General features: G+C 46.7%; 1 pseudogene across 1 annotated transcript in view; it reads left to right on the forward strand.

Moving 5' to 3' along the window:
* The first annotated feature begins 279 nt into the window (after positions 1–279).
* LOC309550814 overlaps positions 280–24,845 on the forward strand; it is a 567,902-nt pseudogene continuing 543,336 nt past the window's right edge. The window contains exons 1-2 of the transcript in view: positions 280–347; positions 2,402–3,141. The product of the transcript in view is annotated as an uncharacterized misc_RNA (transcript). The remainder of the gene's footprint in view (positions 348–2,401; positions 3,142–24,845) is intronic.

Below are 24,845 nucleotides of genomic sequence, written 5' to 3' on the forward strand. Positions count from 1 at the left end.
TTAGGATCTATACTGGTATAGACTGGGTAATGTGTTAGGATCTATACTGGTATGGACTGGGTAATGTGTTAGGATCTATACTGGTATGGACTGGGTAATGTGTTAGGAAGGAAAGGATGCCACATCATTTGATGGAAATGAAAATGATCACCCTACAGAGGGCTGAACTCAAAGACACCCCGAAAATCAAAGTGAAAAAATGATGCAGCAGGAGAGTCCATTTTGGTGAAATGTCATTGCAGCAACTCAGAATGGTCCTCAGTGGTGTGTATGGCCCCCATGTCCTTGTATGCATTCCTGACAACACCGGGGCATGTGCCTAATGAAACGACGGATGGTGTCCTGGGGTATTTCCTCCCAGATCTGGACCAGGGCTTCACTGAGGTCCTGAACAGACTGAGGTGCAACCTGGCGGCATAGAATGAACTGAAACAGAATGTCCCAGAGTGGTTCTATTGGATTCAGGTCAGGCGAGCGTGGGGGCCATTCAATGGTATCAATTCCTTCATCCTCCAGGAACTGGCTGCATACTCTCACCACATAAGGCCGGGCATTGTTGTCCACCAGGAGGAACCCAGGACCCACTGCACCAGCATATAGTCTGACAATGGGTCCAAGGATTTCATCCCAATACCTAATGGCAGTCAGGGTGTCATTGTCTAGCTCAGGAATGGGCAAACTACGGCCTGGCGGACCTTTTTATTCCAGTCCGTGGAGCGCGCAGTGTTCCCCGACCCCTGGGCCGCGGACCGGTACCGTGGATCAAACGGTACCGGGCCGCCCTGGGAACTTCGGCAGTGGCGGCCGGGGCGCACTGCTCTGTGCCCATCCTTTGTGTGACAATAGCAAATGAAAATTTGCTATTGTCACACGGATCCTCCTCCTGGCCAATCAGGAAGCGGGTCCTCCCGCTTCCTGATTGGCTGAAAGGCAATTCCCATGCCATTGGCCGAGGAGGAGGTGGGAGAACTGAGGACTCGAGGAGACATCGGGGGACTGAAGAGAAGCACTGCCTGAGGTAAGTGCACTGGTCTCGCGTGGGGGGGGGGGGGCCTGGCATATCTGCATTGAAAGGGGGCCCTGGCATATCTGCATTGAAAGGGGGCCCTGGCATATCTGCATTGAAAGGGGGCCCTGGCATATCTGCATTGAAAGGGGGCACGCTGGCATATCTGCATTGAAATTTAAATTGAGTTTATATTAATTCACACATACACACTGTCCATCTACTCTTGGTCCGTCCCCCGGGTCCAATATATGAACCCATTGCGGCCCTCGAGTCAAAAAGTTTGCCCATCCCTGGTCTAGCCTGTAGAGGTCTGTGCGTCCCTCCATGGATACGCCTCCCCAGACCATCACTGACCCACCACCCAACCGGTCATGCTGAACGATGTTACAGCCAGCTCAGCGTTCACCACGGCTTCTCCAGACCCTTCCACGTCTGTCACATGTGCTCAGGGTGAACCTGCTCTCATCTGTGAAAAGCACAGGGTGCCAGTGGTGGAGCTGCCAATTCTGGTGTTCAATGACCAATGCCAATCGAGCTCCACAATGCCGGGCAGTGAGCACAGCGCCGACTAGAGGACGTTGGGCCCTCAGGCCACCCTCATGAAGTCTGTTTCTGATTGTTTGGTCAGAGACATTCACACCAGTGGCTGCTGGAGGTCATTTTGTAGGGCTCTGGCAGTCCTCATCCTGTTCCTCCTTGCACAAAGGAGCAGATACCGGTCCTGCTGATGGGTTAAGGACCTTCTACGGCCCTGTCCAGCTCCCCTAGAGTAACTGCCTGTCTCCTGGAATCTCCTCCCTACTCCTGAGACTGTGCTGGGAGACACAGCAAACCTTCTGGTAATGGGAGGTATTGATGTGCCATCCTGGAGGAGTTGGACTGCCTGTGCAACCTCTATAGGGTCCAGGTATGGCCTCATGCTACCAGTAGTGACACTGACCCCAGCCAAATGCAAAACTAGTGACAAACACTCAGAAAAGATGAGTAGGGAAAAATGTCAGTGGCCTCCACCTGTAAAACCATTCCTGTTTTGGAGGTCGTCTCATTGTTGCCCATCTAGTGCACCTGTTGGTAACAACCCCCTCTACTACTTCACTGACCAGATGAATATCCCAGGAGTTTCCCTGACTTGATGTCATACTCTGATTTATAAAGTGTTGAGCAGTGTATATGAGTGTGGAAAACTCTTGGTAATTTTTCTTGTCTTCTGACAGACGGACTCTGTGGTGGGAATAGAAGGACATCGGAGGAAGATGTGACTACAGAAGATAATGACATGGCATCTTCTCCAGAAGTAAATCCCGTTCCTCATAATATACATGACAGACCTCACCATTGGAGGAGATCATTGGAATCTCCTGATACTTCACATAGTCCTCTAATATCTGACAGTGCAGACGGGTGCGGGAAACCATCTCATCTCAGGGAATCTTCTTTACACCATAAAGGGGTTCATACAGGAGAGAATTCATTGTCATGTTCAGAGTGCGGGAAATGTTTTAAACAGAAAAGAAGCCTTCTTAGCCATCAGAGAATACACACAGGAGAGCTTCCCTATTCATGTTCAAAGTGCGGGAAATGTTTTAATCGTAAAGGAAGCCTTCTTAGACATGAGAGAATACACACAAATGAGTTTACCTATTCATGTTCTGAGTGCGGGAAATGTTTTAATGAAAAAGGACATTTTCTTCAGCACCAGAGAATTCACACAGGGGAGCGTCCCTATTCATGTTCTGAGTGCGGGAAATGTTTCACTCAGAAAGGACACCTTCTTAACCATCAGAGAATACACACAGGTGAGTGTCCCTATTCATGTTCAACGTGCGGGAAATGTTTTAATTGTAAAGGAAGCCTTCTTAGACATGAGAGAATACACACAGGTGAGCTTCCCTATTCATGTTCTGAGTGCGGGAAATGTTTTATTGAAAAAGGACATTTTCTTCAGCACCAGAGAATTCATACAGGGGAGCGTCCCTATTCATGTTCAGAGTGCGGGAAATGTTTTAATGAAAAAGGATGCTTTCTTAAGCACCAGAGAATTCACACAGGGGAGCGTCCCTATTCATGCTCAGAGTGCGGGAAATGTTTTAATCGTAAAGGAAGCCTTCTTAGACATGAGAGAATACACACAAATGAGCTTCCCTATTCATGTTCTGAGTGCGGGAAATGTTTTAATGAAAAAGGAAACTTTCTTCAGCACCAGAGAATTCACATAGGAGAGCGTCCCTTTTCATGTTCAGAGTGCGGGAAATGTTTTACTTGTAAAAGAAGCCTTCTTAGCCATCAGAGAACACACACAGGTGAGCGTCCCTATTCATGTTCAGAGTGCGGGAAAAGTTTTACTCGTAAAGGAAGCCTTCTTAGCCATCAGAGAACACACACAGGTGAGCTTCCTTATTCATGTTCAGAGTGCGGGAAATGTTTTACTCGTAAAGGAAGCCTTCTTAGCCATCAGAGAACACACAGGTGAGCTTCCTTATTCATGTTCAGAGTGCGGGAAATGTTTTACTCGTAAAGGAAGCCTTCTTAGCCATCAGAGAATACACACAGATGAGCCTCCCTGTTAATGTTCAGAGTGCGGGAATTGTTTTGCGTACAAATGTTTACTTGTTAGACACCAGAAAGTTCATACAGGCGAACGTCTCTAATCTTGTGCAGAGTGCGGGAAATGTTTAACTAAGAGCACCTACTTACACACAGATGACCACCCTTTTTAATGTTACAAGTGCGGGAAATGTTTTCCAAAGAAAAGTTTATTTCTTAGAAACCAGAAAGTTAATACGGACGAGCGTTCTATTTCATGTTCAGTGTGCGGGAAATGTTTCACTCCTTATGTACGTTTCAAACAGCAAAGAATTCACACTTATATTAGAGGCTCCGTTTTCATGTTCAGAGTGTGGGAAAGTTTAAAAATAAAGGAAAATATAATGAAAAATCAGAGTGCGCCCCCTGCTGGTACTACGGAAATGGACGCTGGATTGTAACGGGTGGAACTGTTTAGTCCATAAACAAATGTGAAACCACCACAGTCCACTCGGGGTTGGTTTACACCCGCATCGCCCTCTGACCCGCTGTGGGGTTGGCGGGAAATCATGACGATACATGAGCTTGATTTATTGAAGTAGCCGGCTTTTTATTGGTCCAACCAATGTATGATTATTAATACATTTGACACATTTGTTCTATTATAAAAGATTTAAGCTTTATTTTATTCATATCGTTTACTGTGTGGTAATCGCTTATTCTGATCTTGTCCAATAAAAACTCTTCGTACAATATTCTGTGCCGAGTCTTCTTTTTTACCAATGATTAGATGATCGGTGATTGGAATGTGATCAGTTCATAGAGAGTCATCCATTGGGGTTTTATTAGTGAGATGGAGAGTGGAGAAGGCACCACATTGACAGCCATTGGAGGCCCTTTCTAAAGCCCTAAACCTTTTGGCAACCTGTCTATGACATTAGTCTTCCAAACTCTAATCAATATTTAAAAATACCAATGATCAGGGTAGAGGGTATTCCATAAAATGCCACTGGTCTTTGGTTATGGGGGTACAATAAAGGAATGCATGGGACCACCTGCGGCTGCTGTCCTCACAGTTGTGACTGGTTCTGTATAGACTAAGAGGAAAGGCCTGTAGAAGGAGCAAAATACTCTGCATGCATAGCCTTGCTTCTCTTCTCATCTGGTACCTCCTATCCTTCCGGTGACGTCACTTCCGCTGTGTCTTCCACACTGGCTCCTCCAGGCTCCCAAGTCAGCCATCTCTCTGCTCAGCAGCTGGAATAGGTGATAGCGGTCCTGCAGGACGGTTCTAGGAGGATCCACATCCACAGACTCTGCCACCAGATAAGCACTTGTATATCTTACCTCTTTGGAGTGTTTTTAATCCTTTGCTACTAAAACCCTTTAACCCCAAAACTACACTAGCTGGCACTTCCTGTAGGGTTGTCACCCATCCAGGATTCACCCAGACAGTTTCGGTTTTGAATCATGTGTTTGGGTTTCAGGCCACCTGAATCCCGGACACAATATTCAAAATGGACTGTGGCTCCCCAAGTAACCAAGTACCACAACCCCTGAGTGCATAGATGTTCACACCGGCCTCACCCCCATACACAGACAGGAGAGGAGAAAGGGCTTGATCTACTCCTCCCCCCACCCCTTCCTATCTGTCTGCCCACCCACACTCCAATCCCTGGCGTTCTGTGCCTCAGGAAAGGGATGTGAGGGCTGAACGTTTGAAGCTCAGCAACTGGCAGATACACAGTGGATGAAAGGCTTTGATGCCTGAGCCTCCATCCTCGGGTGAATGAGCTCACCATCCAATGTCTATGACTGAAGTCTCCGCCCGCTCTCCCTTCTTTCTCCTGCCTCCAAGTGAGTGAGTACCCTAAGGTAAGATTTAAGGGGTGCCATGTAGACTCTGATGTAAGGGGGCTTTCGGAACCCTAATTATAGAGGGAACGCTGGGAACTCTGATGTAAGTGGGAGGTTTGGTGAGCAGAAACCCCCTTATATTAGAGTTCCCCTTTACATCAGAGTCTGCAGCGTTCCCCCTTAAAAATAAATGTTGCCATGCGCGGCTAAAGTGTTCGGGTTTGGCTTAACCACTTTACGACTGGCGCACGACGATCTACGTCGGCACTCAGCCCCGGCCAGGCAAACTGACGTAGGCCTACGTTAGCACTTTTTGCCAGCCCTGTGCGCCCTCCCGCGCGCCCCCGCCACCACCGATGGCTCGATTGGGTTCAGAACCGATCAGTCATCAGGTCCAGGCCAATCATTTTTGGTCTGGACCTGTTGATCGGTCCTGCCCAATCAGATCACCCTCTAAGCCTGTGAAATGTAAACACAGGCTTAGAGGAGATGTGCCCTCCCCCCACAACGGTCTTTTTGGATCCAGCGTGAGAGGAGAGCACATCTTACTGTGAGTAATTGCACCAAGCACCCACACACAGCTAGATAGGCACATTTCACCCCCGATTGCCCCCCCCAATTAACCCCTACAGCACCTGACAAAACACACACTATATACAGCATATAGCAGTTACCTATATACCTGTATAAGTGTGATTTGTGAACAGGTGTAGCACTTGCGACCCCCCTTTTCCACTCAAATTACCCCCCACCCCCCCTAATAAAGATTTAACCCACTGATCTCCCCTGACCCCCCCCTGATCACCGGCGTTAACCCCTACACCCTCTGTCACATCAGCACTAATACAAACGCAATATACGGTGTTATTGTATTTTTGTATTAGTGTCATTGTGATCAGAATTAGCGCAGGCGACTAAGTTTCTGTCCCAAGAAGGTTTAGGGTCCCCGCCACCCGCCCAATAAAGATTTAAGCCCCTGACCCCCCCCCCCGATCACCCCTACACCCCCTGCCATAACACACACCGTATACAGTATATAGCATTTTGCTATATACCCGTATAAGTGTGATTTGTGGTCAGGTCTAGCGCTTGCGACCCCCCTTTTTCCACTTGAATTACCCGCCACCCCCCCTAATAAAGATTTAAGCCCCTGATCCCCTCCTGATCACCGCTAGTTAACCCCTACACCCTCTGTCACATCAGCACTAATACAAACGTAATATACTGTGTTTTTGTATATTTGTATTAGTGTCATTGTGATCAGAATTAGCGCAGGCGACTAAGTTTGTGTCCCAAGGAGGTTTAGGGTCCCCGCCACCCGCCCAATAAAGATTTAATCCCCTGATCCCCCCCTGATCACCCCTACACCCCCTGCCACAACACACACTGTATACAGTATATAGCATTTTCTATATACCCGTATAAGTGTGACTTGTGACCAGGTTTAGCGCTTGCCACCGTTTCTTTTATCTTTAGGATACCCGCCAGTCCCTTCTAATAAAGATTTAAACCCCTGATCCCCCCTGATCACATCCCGTTAACCCCTACACCCTCTGTCACATTAGCACTAATACACACATAATATACTGTTTTTACTGTATTTTGTATTGGTGTCATTGTGACTTGAGGTTGCGCTAGCGAGCTAGTTTCTTTCCCAAAGGAGGTTTAGGGTCCCCGCCACCCCCCCCCCCAGATCCCCGGCGCATAGTTTAGAAGTAACCCCTTGATTGCCACACACGCACGCACGCACGCACGCACATACACTTCCATTTCTAGTATAGTGTTTGAACAGATCAATATCTGATCTGATCAGAACTATACTAGCGCCCCCATAGTTTAGGGTTCCCAAAACGCGGTGTTTGCACGATCAGTACTGATTCCGGCCAGCACCTGCGTTTAACCCTTTCACCCAGGCAAGTGTAGTAATCAATAGATTACTGTCACTTGCAAAAAAACACAAGACACAAAACCGCTGTGTTAGCAGAGTCAGGCCTGATCCCTGCTAGCATTAGCAGTTTTTTTTGTAGCGCTTGAAATAATCTTCGACAACCAGGTGCTTTTATTACCTGTGAGTCGCATCACTGTACGGCTAAATTTAGTTACCAAAATGTCTAAACGTTCGTACAGTGATGAAGAGCTTATCAGTTATATGCTGACCGAGTCATCTGATAGCGAAGGGGAAGCTACAATGACCGAATTAGTGTCAGTATATGAACCTGATGACGGCAGCGGCTCCCTGACAGATAGCTCCGACGACAGATGGGTCCCTGTTAGACCCAGGCGTACCCGACCCCATTCTGAAGTTGTTGAGATGCAGGAATCGCAGGGTGCTCGTATGGAGCAGAGTGTGGGTACTAGTGCCGCTCATTTTTCTGGCGACCTGGCAAGCGCCAGTGGCCTAGTACAACCTGGACCTAGTACAACCAGCACTGCAGTAAGACCTGGTGACGTGGCGAGTCCCCCAATTGCAGTTGAAGCTGGTGCGGTGGCTAGCACAAGTAGTGGCCCGCAGCCACCGCGTATTCGAAGACAGGCCCGTAGAGCCCATAGTGCCCTCCCTGATGCGCTGGCATTTCCTAATTGGCAACCCACTGATTCTACAGCACCAGTACTTCCCCCATTCACCGCCCAACCTGGAATCCACGTGGAGACAGCTGGTTTTACGCCCCTGAACTTTTTTGAGCTGTTCTTCATGGAAGATCTTTACAGATCTATTGTGGATCAATCAAATTTATATGCACAACAATTCATCGCCGCCAACCCAAATTCGCACCTTGCCAGACGATTGGGCTGGAAACCTATAACGGTTTCCGAATTTAAGATCTTTCTGGGCCTTTCCCTCCACATGGGCATAACTAAACAGAGTGAATTGCGGCTATATTGGTCCACTAGCCCAGTTCACCATATGCGCATGTACTCTGCCTCTATGTCCAGGACGAGATACGAGCAAATTCTGCGATTTATGCATTTCAGCGACAATGAAATCTGTCGTCCTCGGGGAGACCCTGCATACGATCGGCTCCACAAAATTCGGCCCCTCATAGACCACTTCAATCAACGGTTTGCAGCCTTGTTTACCCCCGAACAAGTTGTCTGCGTTGACGAGTCCCTGATTAAATTTACTGGCCGCCTTGCTATGAAACAGTACCTCCCCAGCAAGCGTGTCAAGTACGGGGTCAAACTGTATAAATTGTGTGACAGGGCCACAGGCAATACAGTTAGTTTCCGGGTCTATGAGGGAAAAGATAGCTGTGTGGAGCCCCCCAACTGCCCAGACTACATAGGGAGCAGCGGTAAGATCGTTTGGGACTTGGTGTCACCCTTATCCGGAAAGGGGTACCATTTGTACGTGGACAACTTTTACACAAGCGTGCCACTATTTAGTCACCTTCTCGATTTACAAATTGGCGCATGTGGCACCGTGCGACCTAATCGCCTGGGCTTCCCCCAACAGCTTGTAGATTCCCGTCTTAGTCGGGGGGGCGAGAGCCTGCTTGAAAACGGACAAATTGCTTGCGGTGAAGTGGAAGGATACACGGGATGTTTATGTTCTGTCCTCCCTTCACCCAGACACGACGATCCAAATTCCTACGGCAACTGGCGTTATGGAGAAACCCCTCTGTGTCCACGAATATAACCTTAATATGGGAGGGGTGGACCTTAACGACCAGCTTTTGGCGCCGTATTTAGTTGCCCGTAAAGCCAGACGCTGGTACAAAAAAGTGTCTGTTTACCTATACCAATTGGCTATGCTGAACGCCTTTGTCCTATACAGGGCGTCAGGACGAACTGGATCTTTCCGGGAATTCCAGGAAGAGATCATCCTTGCCTACCTGTACCCAGGAGGCATGCCTGTCCAACTTCCCCTTCCAGATGCAGTGAGCCGGCTGCATGAGAGGCATTTTTCACATGTCCTCCCGAGTACCCCTACCCAAAGATGGCCCCAAAGAAGATGTCGTGTCTGTAGCAAGCGCGGATTTAGGCGTGACACCCGCTATTATTGTCCCAAATGTCCTGACCAACCTGGTCTCTGCATCGGGGAATGTTTCGAGCGCTACCATACACTAGTGGATTATTAGCGTAGGGTACAGCACGACACAGTGTAGGGCACATAAACACAGGGTCTTGAAGGATGTTGGATGTCCATCGACATTTTGAGAGACCCAAGCTGGAAGATCGCAGAAGATCGCAGAAGATCGCAGTCCCTCCCAAATCAAGAAATAAAGGAACAGTTAGAAAGAAAAATAAAAGGATCCAAAAACTGTTGTGGTGTCAGTAATTTTATATGTCCTTCTACTCCTTCCTACTATACTTTTTTCAATGTCCTTTGTTTCTTTTTTCATTCTTTTGTGACCTGTTTCTCTTGCAGGTACTCGTCGGCTACCACGCATTGATTTTATATATTCTGACACAAACAGCGTTTGCGCTCAGCATATATGGATACCTTTGCTGATAGCAGCTGTGGTGATTTTCTGATTTCAGCACTGCAGTTAAAATCCTATTTTGGTATACGTGGATAGTGCCGTGTATACCCATCATTAAATTCAGTGGGTAGTTGTTTGGGCGGTTAATGATGAAGATCCAAAAACTGTTGTTGTCAGTCATTTTATATGTCCTTCTACTCTTCCTACTGTACTTTTTTAATGTACTTTTTGTTTTTTCATTCTTTTGTGACCTGTTTCTCTTGCAGGTACTCGTCGGCTACCACGCATTGATTTTATATATTCTGACACAAACAGTGTTTGCGCTCAGCATATATGGATACCTTTTCTGATAGCAGCTGTGGTGATTTTCTGATTTCAGCACTGCAGTTAAAATCCTATTTTGGTATACGTGGATGGTGTCGTGTATACCCATCATTAAATTCAGTGGGTGGTTGTTTGGGCGGTTAATGATGAGTAATACTACGCATTAGGCTAGGTTTCCACTAGTGCGGCTACGAAGTCGTGCTACTTCTAGCACGACTTCGTAGCAAAAGTAAACCGCGGCTTCAGTTAGACTTGTCCCTCATATATAGAGGGAAGTCGCGCTCAAAAGTAGTACACGATTTACTTTTGAGGTCGCGGCAACTGAAGCCGCGGCAGTGGAAACGGGCCCCATTGAAAACAATGGGTTTTGACTTGCTGTGCGACTTGACATGTGTCAAGTCGCACCGCAAGTCGCACTAGTGGAAACCGAGCCTTATTCCTGTGCTGATTTCTGATAGGTTCTCTTTTTTTCCGTTCAGCCCACAGGCTGCATGAAAAAAAAAAAAAACCTATATGCCAAACAAGGACCAGCAATGTACTGGTTCGTTGCTGGATTTTGAGTGGTTATACCAGGATGATGCCTGCAGATTTAGGCATAATCTTGGCATCGTTTTTTACAGCCAGCGGTCGGCTTACATGTAAAAGCAATCCTAGCAGGTAATTGGCCGCTAGACTGCTTTTACATGCAGTGGGAGGGGCCTCCCCCCCCCCCACCGCCGCCTTCCGCAGCCTTCCGTGGTTTTTCTCGGGCTCTCCTGTCCCACCGGTTAACCCAAGAGTGCAGCCGGTGGTTCAATTATCTAACCATAGAGCTAATTGGAGATGAGAATGGCTCCAATCATCTCTATGGCCTAAGATGCCGGAGGCTACGAGCATTTTATGACTTCTGTTTCGCCAGAAATAAACAGGGCCATTGGGAAATTGGGAAAGTATTTTATCACACCAATTTTGGTGTGGTCAGATGCGTTAAGGTCAGAGGAGAGATCTAGAGTCTAAAAGACCCCAATTTTTTTTAAAAAGAGTACCTGTCACCACAGATTGCTATCATAGGGGATATTTAAATTCACTATGATAACAATAAAAATGATTTAAAAAAAAATTAAAGGAAAGGTGTCAAAATAACATAAAAAGCAAAAGAAAAAAAAAATTGAGCCCCCCCCCTTTCCCCCGGTGCTTGCGCGCAATGGCGCACGCAAGCGGTGGTCTAGTGTCATATGTAAACCGCAATTGCAGCATGCATGTGAGGTATCGACGCGATCGCCAGATCGAGTGCAGTAATTCTTGCAGTAGACCTCCTCTGTAAGTCTAAAGTGGTAACCTGTAGAGACTTTTAAAGGTTTTTAAAAATGTACGTATGTTTTTGCCACTGCGCAGGCATGCGCAATTTTTAAAGCATGTCATGTTAGGTGTCTATGAACTCGGCATAAGATCATCTTTTACATTTTACCAAAAAAATTGGAATTATATAGTGTATTTGTGCAATAAATTAAAAAAAATGTATTTTTTTCGCAAAAATTGCGTTTGGAAAATCTGTGCGCAAATACCGTGTGACAAAAAAATTTGCAACATCCACCATTTTATTCTATAGGGCCTCTGCTTTAAAAAAATATATAATGTTTGGGGGTTCAAAGTAATTTTCTAGTAAAAAAAAATATTTTTTCATGTAAACAAAAAGGCACAGAAAAGGCTTGGTTTTCAAGTGGTTAGAAGAGTGGGTGATGTGTGGCTAAGATTGAGCATAAAATGCCGGGACTGTTCAAACACCCCCCAAATGACCCCTTTTTGAAAAGTAGACACCCAAAGCTTTTTTCTGAGAGGCATGGTGAGTCCATGGAGTATTTTATATTTTGCCACAAGTTTCGGGAAAATTATTATTATTTTTTTGTTTTTTTGTTTTTTTACAGAAAGTTGTCACTAAATGATATATTGCTCATGCATGCCATGGGTATATGTGAAATGACACATGTGTGAGACTTTTTAGGAGCCTAGCTGTGTACGCGACCCCGACAACCAGTCCACATCTTCAGGTTTTCTAATGGCGTAAATTGCTGATTTTACCCCTGACTACCTGTCACAGTTTCAGAGGCCCTGAAATTTCAAGATAGCACAAAACCCCCCCAAATGACCCCATTTTGCAAAGTAGACACTCCAAGCTACTGGCTGAGAAGCATGGTGAGTCCATAGAATAGTTTATATTTTGCCACAAGTTTCGGGAAAATTATTATTTTTCTTTTTTTTTTACACAAAGTTGTCAGTAAATGATATATTGCTCACACAGGCCATGGGTATATGTGAAATGACACCCCAAAATACATTCTGCTGCTTCTCCTGAGTACAGGGATACCCCATGTGTGAGACTTTTTGCCAGTCTAGCCGCGTACAGGACCCGGAAAACCAATGCGCACCTTTTGGCTTTCTATGGGTGTAAATTGTTGATCTCACTCCTTACTACCTATCACACTTTTGAAGTCCATAAAAATCCAAGATTGCACAAACCCCCCCCCCCCAAATGACCCCATTTTGCAAAGTAGACACTCCAATCTATTTGCTGAGAGGCATGGTGAGTATTTTGCAGCTCTCATTTTTTTTGGAAAATGAAGAAAAAACAGGAAAATGCATTTTTTTCCTCTTTTTTCAATTTCCAAAACTTTGTGACAAAAAGTGAGATCTGCAAAACACTCAACATGCCTCTCTGCAAATAGCTCAGGGTGTCTACTTTCCGAAAAGGGGTCATTTGGGGGGGGGGGGGGGTTGTGCTGTCTTGGCATTTCATGGCCTCCAAAACTGTGATAGGTAGTCAGGAGTGAAATCAACAATTTACGCCCTTGGAAAGCCTGAAGGCGATGATTGGTTTTCGGGGTCCTGTACTCGGCTAGACTGCAAAAAAGTCTCACACATGGGGTATCCCTATACTCAGGAGAAGCAGCAGAATGTATTTTGGGGTGTCAGTTCACATATACCCATGGCATGTGTGAGCAATATATCATTTACTGACAACTTTGTGTAAAAAAAAAAATATATATATATATGTATTTCCCGGAACTTGTGGCAGAATATAAAATATTCCATGGACTCACCATGCCTCTCAGCAAATAGCTTGGGGTGTCTACTTTCCAAAATGGGGTCATTTGGGCCGGGGGTTGTGCTATCTTGGAATTTTAGGGCCTCCGAAACTGTGACAGGTAGTGCAGAGGTGACATGCACAATTTACGCCATTAGAAAACCTGGGAGTGTTGATTGGTTTTCGCGGTCCTGTACACAGCTAGGCTCCCAAAAAGTCTCACACATGGGGCATCCCCATACTCAGCAGAAGTGGCAGAATGTATTTTGGGGTGTCATTCCACATATACCCATGTCATGTGTGAGAATTTTATCTTTTAGTGACAACGTTGTGTAAAAAAAAAAAAATTAAAAAAAAATAAAAATAGTAATTTTCCCAAAACTTGTGGTAAAATATAAAATATTCCATGGACTCACCATGCCTCTCAGCAAACAGCTTGGGGTGTCTACTTTCCAAAATGGGGTCATTTGGGGGGGTTTTGTGGTATCTTGACATTTCAGGGCCTCCTAAACCGTTAGAGGTAATGAGAAAATGCAATGAAAAATGTACGCCCTTTGAAATTCTGATGGTGGGGATTTGTTTTTGTGGTCCCGTACACAGCTAGGCTCCCAAAAAGTCCCACATATGTGGTATCCCTGTACTCAGGAGAAGCAGCAGAATATATTTTTGGGTGTAATTACACATATACCCATGGCATGTGTGAGCAATATATCATTTCAATGACAACTTTGTGTAAAAAAAAAAAAAAAATGTTTTAGTCATTTTTCAAACACCTGTGACAAAAAAATGAAATATTCAATGAGCTCAACATGCCTCTCAAAACATTCCTAAGGATGTCTACTTTCCAAAAAGTGGTAGTTTGGGGGGGTTTTGTACTGCCCTGCCATTTTAGCACTTCATGAAATGAGATAGGCAGTCAAAAATTAAAGCTGCGTAAATTTCAGTATTTACACCATAGTTTGTAGACGCTATAACTTTTGCGCAAACCAATAAAAATACGCTCATTGAATTTTTTTTGTCAAAGACATGTAGCTAAAATACATTTTGGCCAAAATATATGACATAAATTGAGTATATTGGATATTTTTTAAAAGACAAAGTTGAAAATGTCATTTTTTTGCAAAATGTTCGCTCTTTTTTTATTAATATCGCAAAAAATAAAAAGCGCAGAGGTGATCAAATACCACCAAAAGAAAGCTCTATTTGTGGGAAAAAAAGGACGTAAATTTCGTTTGGGTACCACATTGCATGACCGCACAATTGTCAGTTAAAGTCACGCAGTGCCGAGTCGTAAAATACCCCCTGGTCGGAATGGGGGTAAAATCTTCCGGGGCTTAAGTGGTTAAAGAAAAGGTGGCAACCGTAGCTTCCTGTGTGTTTCTGCTAAGCAGGAACACGGATCTCTGCCTTCCCACAGATAAACCACCTCCCCCACTGTGAGTAAGCACTCCCTAGGAACATATTTAACCCTTTGATCGCCCCCTGATGTTAACCCCTTCCCTGCCAGTGTCATTAGTACAGTGACAGTGCATATTTCTTTTATATCTTTTTCACTGTATTGGTGTCACTGGTCCCCAAAAAAGTATCAGTTAGCTCTGCGATTTGTCCACGGCAATGTCACAGTCCTGCTATAAGTCGCTGGTCGCCGCCATTACTAAAAAAAATAAGAATTCCATAAAAAATCCCACCGTTTGTAGACACGATAACTTTTGTGCAAACCAATCAATATATGCGTATTGGGATTTTTTTTACCAAAAATATGTAGCAGAATACATATTGGCCTAAACTGATGAAGAAATTCGATTTTTTTAATTTTTTTTTTTATTAGATGTTTAAAGCAGAAAGTAAAAAATATTGTTTTTTTGGGGTTTTTTTTCCAAATCATCCGACTTTTTTGTTCATAGCACAATTGAAAACTGAAGAGGTGATCAAATACCACCAAAATAATCCTCGATTTGTGGGGAAAAAAGACATCAATTTTATTTGGGTACAGCGTCGCACAGCGGCACAATTGTCAGTTAATGTAACGCAGTGCCCCATCGTTGGTGCCAATGGGAGGAATTATGCCCCATTGTTGGTGCCAATGGAAGGAATTGTGCCCCATCACTGGTGTCATTGGGAGAAATTCTCCCCCCATCATTCATGTCAGTGGGAGAAATTGTGCCTCAAGGGTCAGATAAAAGCACGTGTAGCACCCTCCTAGGTAGGTGCTAGGTAAAACATATATGGCCCTGTCTGCTTATCAGGGGGGCCTGAATTCTCAGCTAGTCTGTCACATGTTTCCAGGTGTGTCTGTTGAGTCTGGGAAGTCTCCCCACTGTGTCCAATAAGGGATCTTGTTGGACGGTGGAGGAAACCTTGCTAATAGCACACCAGGGTTTATGACTGTCTCAGTGGGCGGAGTTTGCCGCAGTGCACCCTGGGATTGGAAATAAATCCTGAGGGAGCATATGACACAGCATCTTTTGGCGGGAGCATCAGTCCCAGGAGGAGGTGATGACTTTCTCTCCTCCTGTCAGAGAGTGAAGGTAGTCCAGGCAGTCAGCCTAGGGCAGTGGTCTTCAACTCCAGTCCTCGGGGGCCCACTAACAGGCCAGGTTTGCAAGATAGCTAAATTACATCACAGGTGATCTCATTTGCTGCTCAGTGATTGCAGTATTCTAGTCTGCATCTCCCCAAGGTAAAAAACCTGGCCTGTTAGTGGGCCCCCGAGGACCAGGGTTGAGGACCACTGGCTTAGGGGACCAGAGGTTGAGCTGCGCTGCAGAGAGGGATCCAGAGTGTTGCTGACCGAGTGGAGCTGCTGGGCAGAGGCCTTCAGGAAAAACAGTATTGTGAGTACTTAAGATCTGCCCAGGGGTCTGCCTAAGAGAGGGGACAACTCCAGAAGGTCAAGGGAATCCAGGAGCCAGCTAACCAAAAGTTGTGGGAGTGAAAGGGGGTGACAAGCGTCCAAACCCTGAAGATAGGGAAGAAAAGGGGGTGCCAGTGTGGGCCCTGAAGCAGTAAAGCAAAGGTGTACAAATAGCTATCTCAGGAAAGAGTACCTCAGGGAGCTAGAAAGGACTTCCTTAGTCATAGGCAAAGTCACAGAGTCAATCCAGCCTTAACAGGCATTTGGCCAGAGTTAACCAGCGTCAAGCCAGCATTAACAGGCATCCAGCCAGCGTTAACCAGCGTCAAGCAGCATTTTTTCAGAGTCCCCGCCAGATTGTGCATAGTTCAGTTGCAGTAGTATCCCACTCATCCCTTCTCCCATCCAAGTTCCTAAATAAATCTAAAAACCCAAAGATACTGGACTGGTTCTTGTCTCAGTGCTCACACTTGGAGAAACATGCTTAAATGTGCTGTTGTTGCTACCGGTGACCCAGGGGAACCCATATCCAGCACCGTGGCTGGGAATTGTGCTACACACGCAAAGGGAATCTGGCACCTGGGCCACAGTTTGGCGATCACTGCTCTACATATCTCCATTTGCCCAGTTCCATCCCAACATCGTGTCATTGTGGGAAAATTTGGTCCGTTCTGTGGACAGTCCAGGTCACCTGGCACTGAAAACCAGGTTGTCCCTGACCTGTCCCGCTCCACCAATAAGAGAGAACATACCCAACCTTTATTATACGTTAGCGTTAGAATTAAAATTAAAAATTGGAATGTGATGCATCCTTCCATTATTTTCAACTGTTTTTCAAAATTCCGGGAGGCATTACGTTGAGCATGAGTATATTTCTCAAACATTAGTTTATCCATTTCCCAGATCCAGTCTCCGAGGGTAGCAGGACTGGGTGAAACCCAATGTGAGGCTTACGGGCTACAGTGAGGGAAAAAAGTATTTGATCCCCTGCTAATTTTATAAGTTTTCACACTGACAAAGAAATGATCAGTCTATAATTTTAATGGTCAAAAAGAAAAAAATGGGGGAAATGGGTGGAAGGAGGGAAAGCCCTCCAACCCACGTCCACCAAAAAAGCGATCAATTAACGGTACCAATGAAACAAGGTAGTAACTGTAGTGCTAAAAAATATATATGTTTATTTGGCACTTGTGCCTGGTGAAAAAACTATGCACATGTGAGGACACAAAACACAATGATAAAACCAATTAAAACCAAAAGGGAGAACATGCACATGACTGGAGCCTGGAACTTGTCATAAAGTAAATCAGGCTGATACACTTCGTTATACTACCATATGCAGCATGGGAGTAGAATCTGCTCAATGATCATCTGAAGAAAGTCCATGGACACAACGATAATTATCCTGTGGATCAAATATGTGTGAACACACTGTAGCTGGACAAATACTCTAGACGATATAGATTAAGTAATCTGGAGCAGTTCCTGGATATTGATGAAAAAATAGGTGATTGCTCAATCATTCAGATGTGCTGATTATCTATGATGAGAACACAAGTCGTTCCTCCAAAATTGAAGTGAAAGCACACTTGAAGATGATTCCACATAAAGGGAGGAGTGTCAGGGATGGTATATGCACCTCCGGTAGGAACCTTCAGTGTGGGCAGGAAGATGTAAATTCCGGTCCTAGGAGCCAAATACTGGCTGTATTCAGAATTCCAGTTAACTGCCCGGCATATGCAAATATCAATATCAATGCTGAATTGCAAAGTCCTCCGTACTGTTGTAAAAAGGTAGCGGTGAACAGAAAAGTGCAGCCAAAGTGTAAGTAAGTTCATACCTCTGTGTCTTTTGTCATGACTCAGCCGGCTCCTGGAGTCCTCTGTCGGCATTCCCTTCTGTACTCGCCCGAGCCTCCTTCCAGGTAACGGAGTGTGGGTCCGTCAGTGGCAGCCTGACGTCATATCTGGTATGGCGAGCTTGGAGCCGGGGGAGCCACGAAGGGGCCGGCCGTGCTTGAGTCAGAGAAACACAGAGAAGGCTAGTCCAGGGAGTGCAGTTCAGTTGACGCTACCGCTGACGCGTTTTACCGACTTTGCGTCGGTTTCCTCAGAGCTGGTTAAGGAAGCATAGGACTTTCCTATATATAGTGGTTGCCCGATAATCAACCGATCAAGCACAGGTGTACATGATCACTTGAAACCATCGGCAAACACTATCATCTTCTGCCACTAGATGTCGATATCACGACTGTCCAGGTTTGAAGATAACAACATCGCCTGCTTCCTAGCGTCCACCAGATTGACCTTCATGGGAATTATCAGTGCATATTCATTACTTTGCAAAAGGCTCATCATTGTAAGTATGAGCCTCGTATTACAGTAGGGCTAAGATTTCCATGAAGGTGAATCAGGTTTTTATTAAAATTAAAAGGTGTTAAGAGGGTCAAGAAGGCATCCACATCAAACATTGAGGAGAGATTGATAGAAATAAAAATAAATGAAAAACTAAAGATAACTTTGCCACCAGTGCTGTATTGTAAACAAACTTGAACGACTACACATAGATCCCCAATACTCATCTATCGTAGACCAAACTCCCCTTCCTATTTATTGCCCAGGTGCAGGGCTACCAAGTCACCCGGGGATCTCTGAAAGAGACCTTGGTCAATTTGTGCCCATAACTGACATACCAGGAAGGATTGAATTAACCCTTAATTAGATTACCAATATTGTATATATAGAGAACAGCTCCAAAATTTTTGTATAGATCCATGAATAGAATATAGCATATTGTAACATCAGACTTGAAATAGACCCCTCTATAGATTATTACTGATTCGGTCCTATGTATTGTGAATAGAGTTGAGCGGACACCTGGATGTCCGTGTTCGGTGGGTTCGGCCGAACTTTAAAAAAAAGTCTGGGTCCGTGTCCCGGACTTTTGCCGAACTTTTCCCGGACACCGAACCCCATTGAAGTCAATAGGGACCCGAACTTTCAGGCACTAAAATGGCTCTAAAACACCAAAGGAAAGGGCTAGAGTGCTGCAAATGGCAGCAAAATGTAGTTAAGAGCATGGCAAGTGCTCTGCAAACAAATGTGGATAGGGAAATAACTTAAAACAACAAAAAAAAACAGAAAAATAAAACAATGTTCTTCATCTCTGAAGGACGAGGCCCATATGGAGTAGGAGGGAGGTTGAGGTGGTGGTGGATGTGGCGGTGTCATAGGCGTGCGCACAGGGTGTGTCGGGTGTACCTGGGCACACCCTAATCACCTAGGGCACATTAGCATTATCGCTCTGTTTGCCAGTGAGGAGATGGGAAAGATCTCCCTCGGACCTGCTCTGCTCTATTTCTCTTTGCCAGCAGGGAGAGTAATGTATCGGGGCCATGTACATGTAGGCAAACACATGCATGTGTATTTAAACTTTGGGGTGCACACCCTAATGCAATAGGCTGCGCACACCTATGGGGGGTGTAGGTGGAAGCGGCGGTGGAGGAGGGCCAAGGCCGGATTAAGAGCATCATGGGCTTGGTGCTGAGGATTTTGAAGGGCCTTAAGGGCCGTGCCCTGGCATGCACCCAGAGGAGGAAGGGTGCAGCCATGCATGCCTAATTCAACATGGGATGCTGTCTCTGAAGCCCATAAACACATCCATGCATCGGCAACTGTCCCTCCTTGTCCGGCCTTCGTGCTGTGTGGAGAGGTTCTGAGGGAGCTGCCTGGGGAAGCGAGCATAGAAGCCAGACTTCTGTGTTTACAAGTGACAGAAGAGCGGTAACAGTGAATATGGCCAACCCGGGGCCTATATAAAAGGTAGGGGCCTGGAGCTGCAGCTCCAATAGCCCCTACGTTAATCTGGCCCTGAGGAGGACGAGGTAGCCAACACTGCTTCTTTTCACAAATTTTAAATGAGGGTACACCCCAAAAGAGTGAGAAAGAGCAAAAATGGAACAATGGGTGGGTAAGGTCGGTATCCATCGCTATTCTGCACAAGGTACGGAAAAGTCCCGTGGGATCCATGCCTGGTTCATTTTAATGAACGTGAGCTTGTCCACATTGTCTCTGGACAGGCGGCTGCGCTTGTCTGTTATAACGCCCCCAGCCGTGCTAAATACCCGTTCAGATAATACACTGGCTGCGGGGCACGCCAGCACCTCCAAGGCGTAAAGGGCAAGCTCAGGCCATGTGCCCAATTTGGAGACCCAGAAGTTGAAGGGGGCAGACCCATCATTCACTACATGTAGGCGTGTGCACACATACTGCTCCACCATGTTGGTAAAATGCTGCCTCCTGCTAAGACGTTCCATATGAGCTGCTGGTGCTGCTGTTTGTTGTGGCGTGCTGACAAAGCTTTTCCACATTTCGGCCATGCTAACCCTGCCTTCTGAGGTGCTGGCGGTGCCCTGGTTGCGTTAGCAACCTCTTCCTCCTCCTCCTCCTCCTCTGCCTTGTGCTTCCACTGCGGCCCCGCTGTCAGGTGGGAATGCCAGCAGCATCGCGTCTACCAGCGTGCGCTTGTACTCGCGCATCTTGCGATCGCGCTCCAGTGAGTGAATTAAGGACGGTACATTGTCCTTGTAACGGGGATCCAGCAGCGTGGCCACCCAGTAATCAGCACAAGTTAGAATGTGGGCAACTCGGCGGTCGTTGTGGAGACACTGCAGCATGTAATCGCTCATGTGTGCCAGGCTGCCCAGAGGCAACGAAAGGCTGTCCTCTGTGGGAGGTGTATCGTCCGTGTCCTCTGTATCCCCCCAGCCACGCACCAGTGATGGCCATGAGCTGGCCTGGGTGCCACCCTGCTGTGAACATGCTTCCATCTCCTCCTCCAGCTCCTCCTCCTCATCCTCCAGAACTGTGCCCCTGCTGGACAATTGTGTCCCTGGCGTTTGTGTGTGCAGGAACCCACCCTCGGAGCCCCTTACGAATGACTGCCCTGAAAGCCTTGGAAATTTTACCTCTTCATCCTCCTCCTCCTCATCCTGTGCCACATCCTCTTCCATCATCGCCCAAATTGTTTTTTCAAGGAGGCATAGAAGTGGGATAGTTAAGCTGAGAACGGCATCATCGGCACTGGCCATGTTGGTGGAGTACTCAAAACAGCGCAACAAGGCACACAGGTCTCGCATGGAGGCCCATTTATTGGTGGTGAAGTGGTGCTGTTCTGCAGAGCGACTCACGCGTGCGTGCTGCAGCTGAAACTCCACTATGGCCTGCTGCTGCTCCCACAGTCTTTTCAGCATGTGCAAGGTGGAGTTCCACCTTGTGGGCACATCACATATGAGGCGGTGAGCGGGAAGGCCGAAGTTACGCTGCAGCGCTGACAGGCGAGTAGCAGCAGGGTGAGAACGCCGAAAGTACGCACAGACGGCCCGCACTTTCTGCAGCAGCTCTGACATATCGGGGTAGTTTTTAAGGAACCTCTGCACCACCAAATTCAGCACATGCGCCAGGCAAGGGATGTGCGTCAAACTGGCTAGGCCCAGAGCTGCTATGAGATTTCGCCCGTTATCGCACACCACCAGGCCGGGCTTGAGGCTCGCTGGCAGCAACCACTCATTTGTCTGCTGTTCCATGCTCCTCCACAACTCCTGCGCGGTGTGTGGTTTGTCCCCCAAACAGGCAAGTTGTAAAACTGCCTGCTGTCGTTTACCCCTGGCCGTGCTGAAGTTGGTGGTGAAGGTGTTACGCTGTCCGGATGAGGAGGCGGTAGAGGATGAGGAAGCGGAGTAGGAGGAGTTAGGAACAGGAGGCAAACTGAAGCGCCCTGCAATCCTCGGTGTTGGACGGACATGCGCCAAATTGCTATCCGCCTCAGGCCCATCCGCCACTGCATTTACCCAGTGTGCCGTTAGGGAGATATAACGCCCCTGACCGTGCTTACTGGTCCACGTATCGGTAGTTAGGTGGACCTTGGCACAGATGGCGTTGCGCAGTGCACACCTGATTTTTTACCCCACTTGGTTGTGCAGGGAAGGGATGGCTTGCCTGGAAAAGTAGTGGCGGCTGGGCACGACGTACTGTGGGACAGCCACCGACATAAGGTTTTTAAAACTGTGCGTCTCCACCAGACAGAATGACAGCATTTCAAAGGCCAAGAATTTTGAAATGCTGGCATTCAGGGCCAGGGATCGCGGGTGGGTAGGGGGGTACTTCCTCTTCCTCTCAAGTGTTTGGGAGATGGAAAGCTGAACGCTTCCACGGGACATTGTGGAGATGGTTGGTGACCCAGGTGGTGGTGTTGCTGACAGATCGTCTGTTTGCGGGGTGGCAGGTGCCGGTATCACTACAGATGTGGCTGGAGCGGCCGAGACTGCAGCAGAAGAGGAAGCAGGATGAGCCAGAGACGTTTCTTGGTTTTGAAGGTGTCTACTCCACTGCAGCTCGTGCTTTGCACTTAGATGCCTGATCATGCAGGTTGTGCTCAGGTTGAGAAGGTTTATGCCTCGCTTCAGGCTCTGATTGCACAGGGTGCAAACCACTCGTGTCCTGTCATCAGCACATTTTCTATAGAACTTCCACGCTAGAGAACTCCTTTGAGCTGACTTTGGTGCGCTCGTTCCCTTGCTGCGTTGGGCAGTAGCAGGCGTAGTGTCTAGGGCACGGCCGCTCCGCTTCTGCACCCTGCTCCCTCTTCTGCTGTGCTGGTGGCTCTGTGCGACCACCGCCTCTTCCTCCAAACTACTCAGGTCACCTGCATGACGTTCATTCCATGTGGGGTCGAGGACCTCATCGTCCTCCACATCATCTTCCACCCAGTCTTCACCCCTGCCCTCCTTGTCGGTCTCCACAATGCTGAACGCCGCAGCAGTTGGCACCTGCGTTTCGTCATCATCGGAGACGTGCTGCGATGGTCCTTGCATGTACTCATCTTGAGAAATAAGTGGTTGGGCATCGCTGCACTCAATCTCTTCCACTTCTGGGGCAGGGCTAGGTGGATGGCCCTGGGAAACCCTGCTGACAGAGTCATCAAAAAGAAGAAGAGACTGCTGTATGGCTTGGGGCTCAGACTGCTTGCCTGATTTGCAAGGGGGGTGAGGTGAAAGACGGTTGGACATCGGCTGCAGGTGCCAACTCTGACCTTTCTGCAGTAGACTGGGCGGGAGACAATGTGAAGGAACTGGAGGCACTGTCAGCAGCAAACCAATCTACTATCGCCTCTACTTGTTCTGGCCTCATCACTTCTAGAGGCGTATGATGCCCTACCAAATACTGATGCAGGTTCTGTCGCCTACTCACACTTGAGGAAGGTGTTTCACTTGTGCGTGTAGCTGGCACAGATCGACCACGTCCTCTCCTTGCAACAGGAGCTCTACCAGCAGCACCACGACCCAGGCCATGGCCCCTATTTGAAGGTCTCCTCATATTTCTGTAATTTAAGATCTTGCCCTAGAAAGGTGTTTATTGAATAGTGGAACAAAACAACAACAGTATCGCACGGGTGTATCTAACAGTCAAATATGCAAACTATGCCGCAATTTAATGTTTTTTACCCCAAAAGGGTGTATATTGAATAGCGGAATAGGATAAAAAACGGTGTATCTCACACGTACAAACACAGACTAGGCCCGATTAAATTTTTTTGTACCCTAAAGGGAGGATGAGGAAGAGGAGTAGGAGGAGTTGGGAACAGGAGGCAAACTGAAGCGCCCTGCAATTCTTGGCGGGGGAAGGAGATGCGCCAAACTAATTTAAAAGGTGTATCTCACACGTACCGATACAGACTATGCCGTAATTTAATTTTTTACACTCCAAAAGGGTGTATATTGAATAGCGGAATAGGAAAAATTTATAATACAGTGTATCTCACACATACAAACACAGACTAGGCCCCGGTTACAATTTTTTGTACCCTAAAGGCAGGATGAGGAAGAGGAGTAGGAGGAGTTGGTAACAGGAGGCAAACTGAAGCGCCCTGCAATCCTTGGCGGGGGAAAGAGATGCGCCAAACAAATTTAAAAGGTGTATCTCACACGTACCGATACAGACTATGCCGTAATTTAATTTTTTACACTCCAAAAGGGTGTATATTGAATAGCGGAATAGGAAAAATTTTATAATACGGTGTATCTCACACGTACAAACACAGACTAGGCCCCGATTACAATTTTTTGTACCCTAAAGGCAGGATGAGGAAGAGGAGTAGGAGGAGTTGGGAACAGGAGGCAAACTGAAGCGCCCTGCAATCCTCGGCGGTAGAAGGAGATGCGCCAAACAAATTTAAAAGGTGTATCTCACACGTACCGATACAGACTATCCCGCAATTTAATTTTTTACACTCAAAGAGGGTGTATATTGAATAGTGGAATAGGACAAATTTTACAAAACGGTGTATCTCACATGTACAAATACAGACTAGGCCCCGATTACAATTTTTTCTACCCTAAAGGCAGGATGAGGAGTAGGAGGAGTTCGGAACAGGCAGGAGGCAGACTGAAGCACCCTCAAATCCTCGGCAGTATGAGATGCGCCCAAAAAATTGGTGTATCTCACACGTACCGACACAGACTATCACGCAATTTAATTGTTTATACCCAAAGGTTTTGATTAAATAGCGGAATAGAAAATATGATCAAAAAAACTGTATGTATCTCACACGTACAGAAGCACACTAGGCCCCAATTACTATTGTTTGTACCCCTAAAAGGCTGGATGAGGAGTAGGAGGAGTATGGAACAGGCAGCACCCTCAAATCTTCAGAAGTATGAGATGAACCCCAAAAACTTGGAAAGGTGGATCTCACACGTACCAACACAGACTATCCCGCAATTTAATTGATCCCCAA

The sequence above is a fragment of the Pelophylax lessonae genome (assembly GCF_965119305.1).
Source record: "Pelophylax lessonae genome assembly, chromosome: 1".
Taxonomy (NCBI): domain Eukaryota; kingdom Metazoa; phylum Chordata; class Amphibia; order Anura; family Ranidae; genus Pelophylax; species Pelophylax lessonae.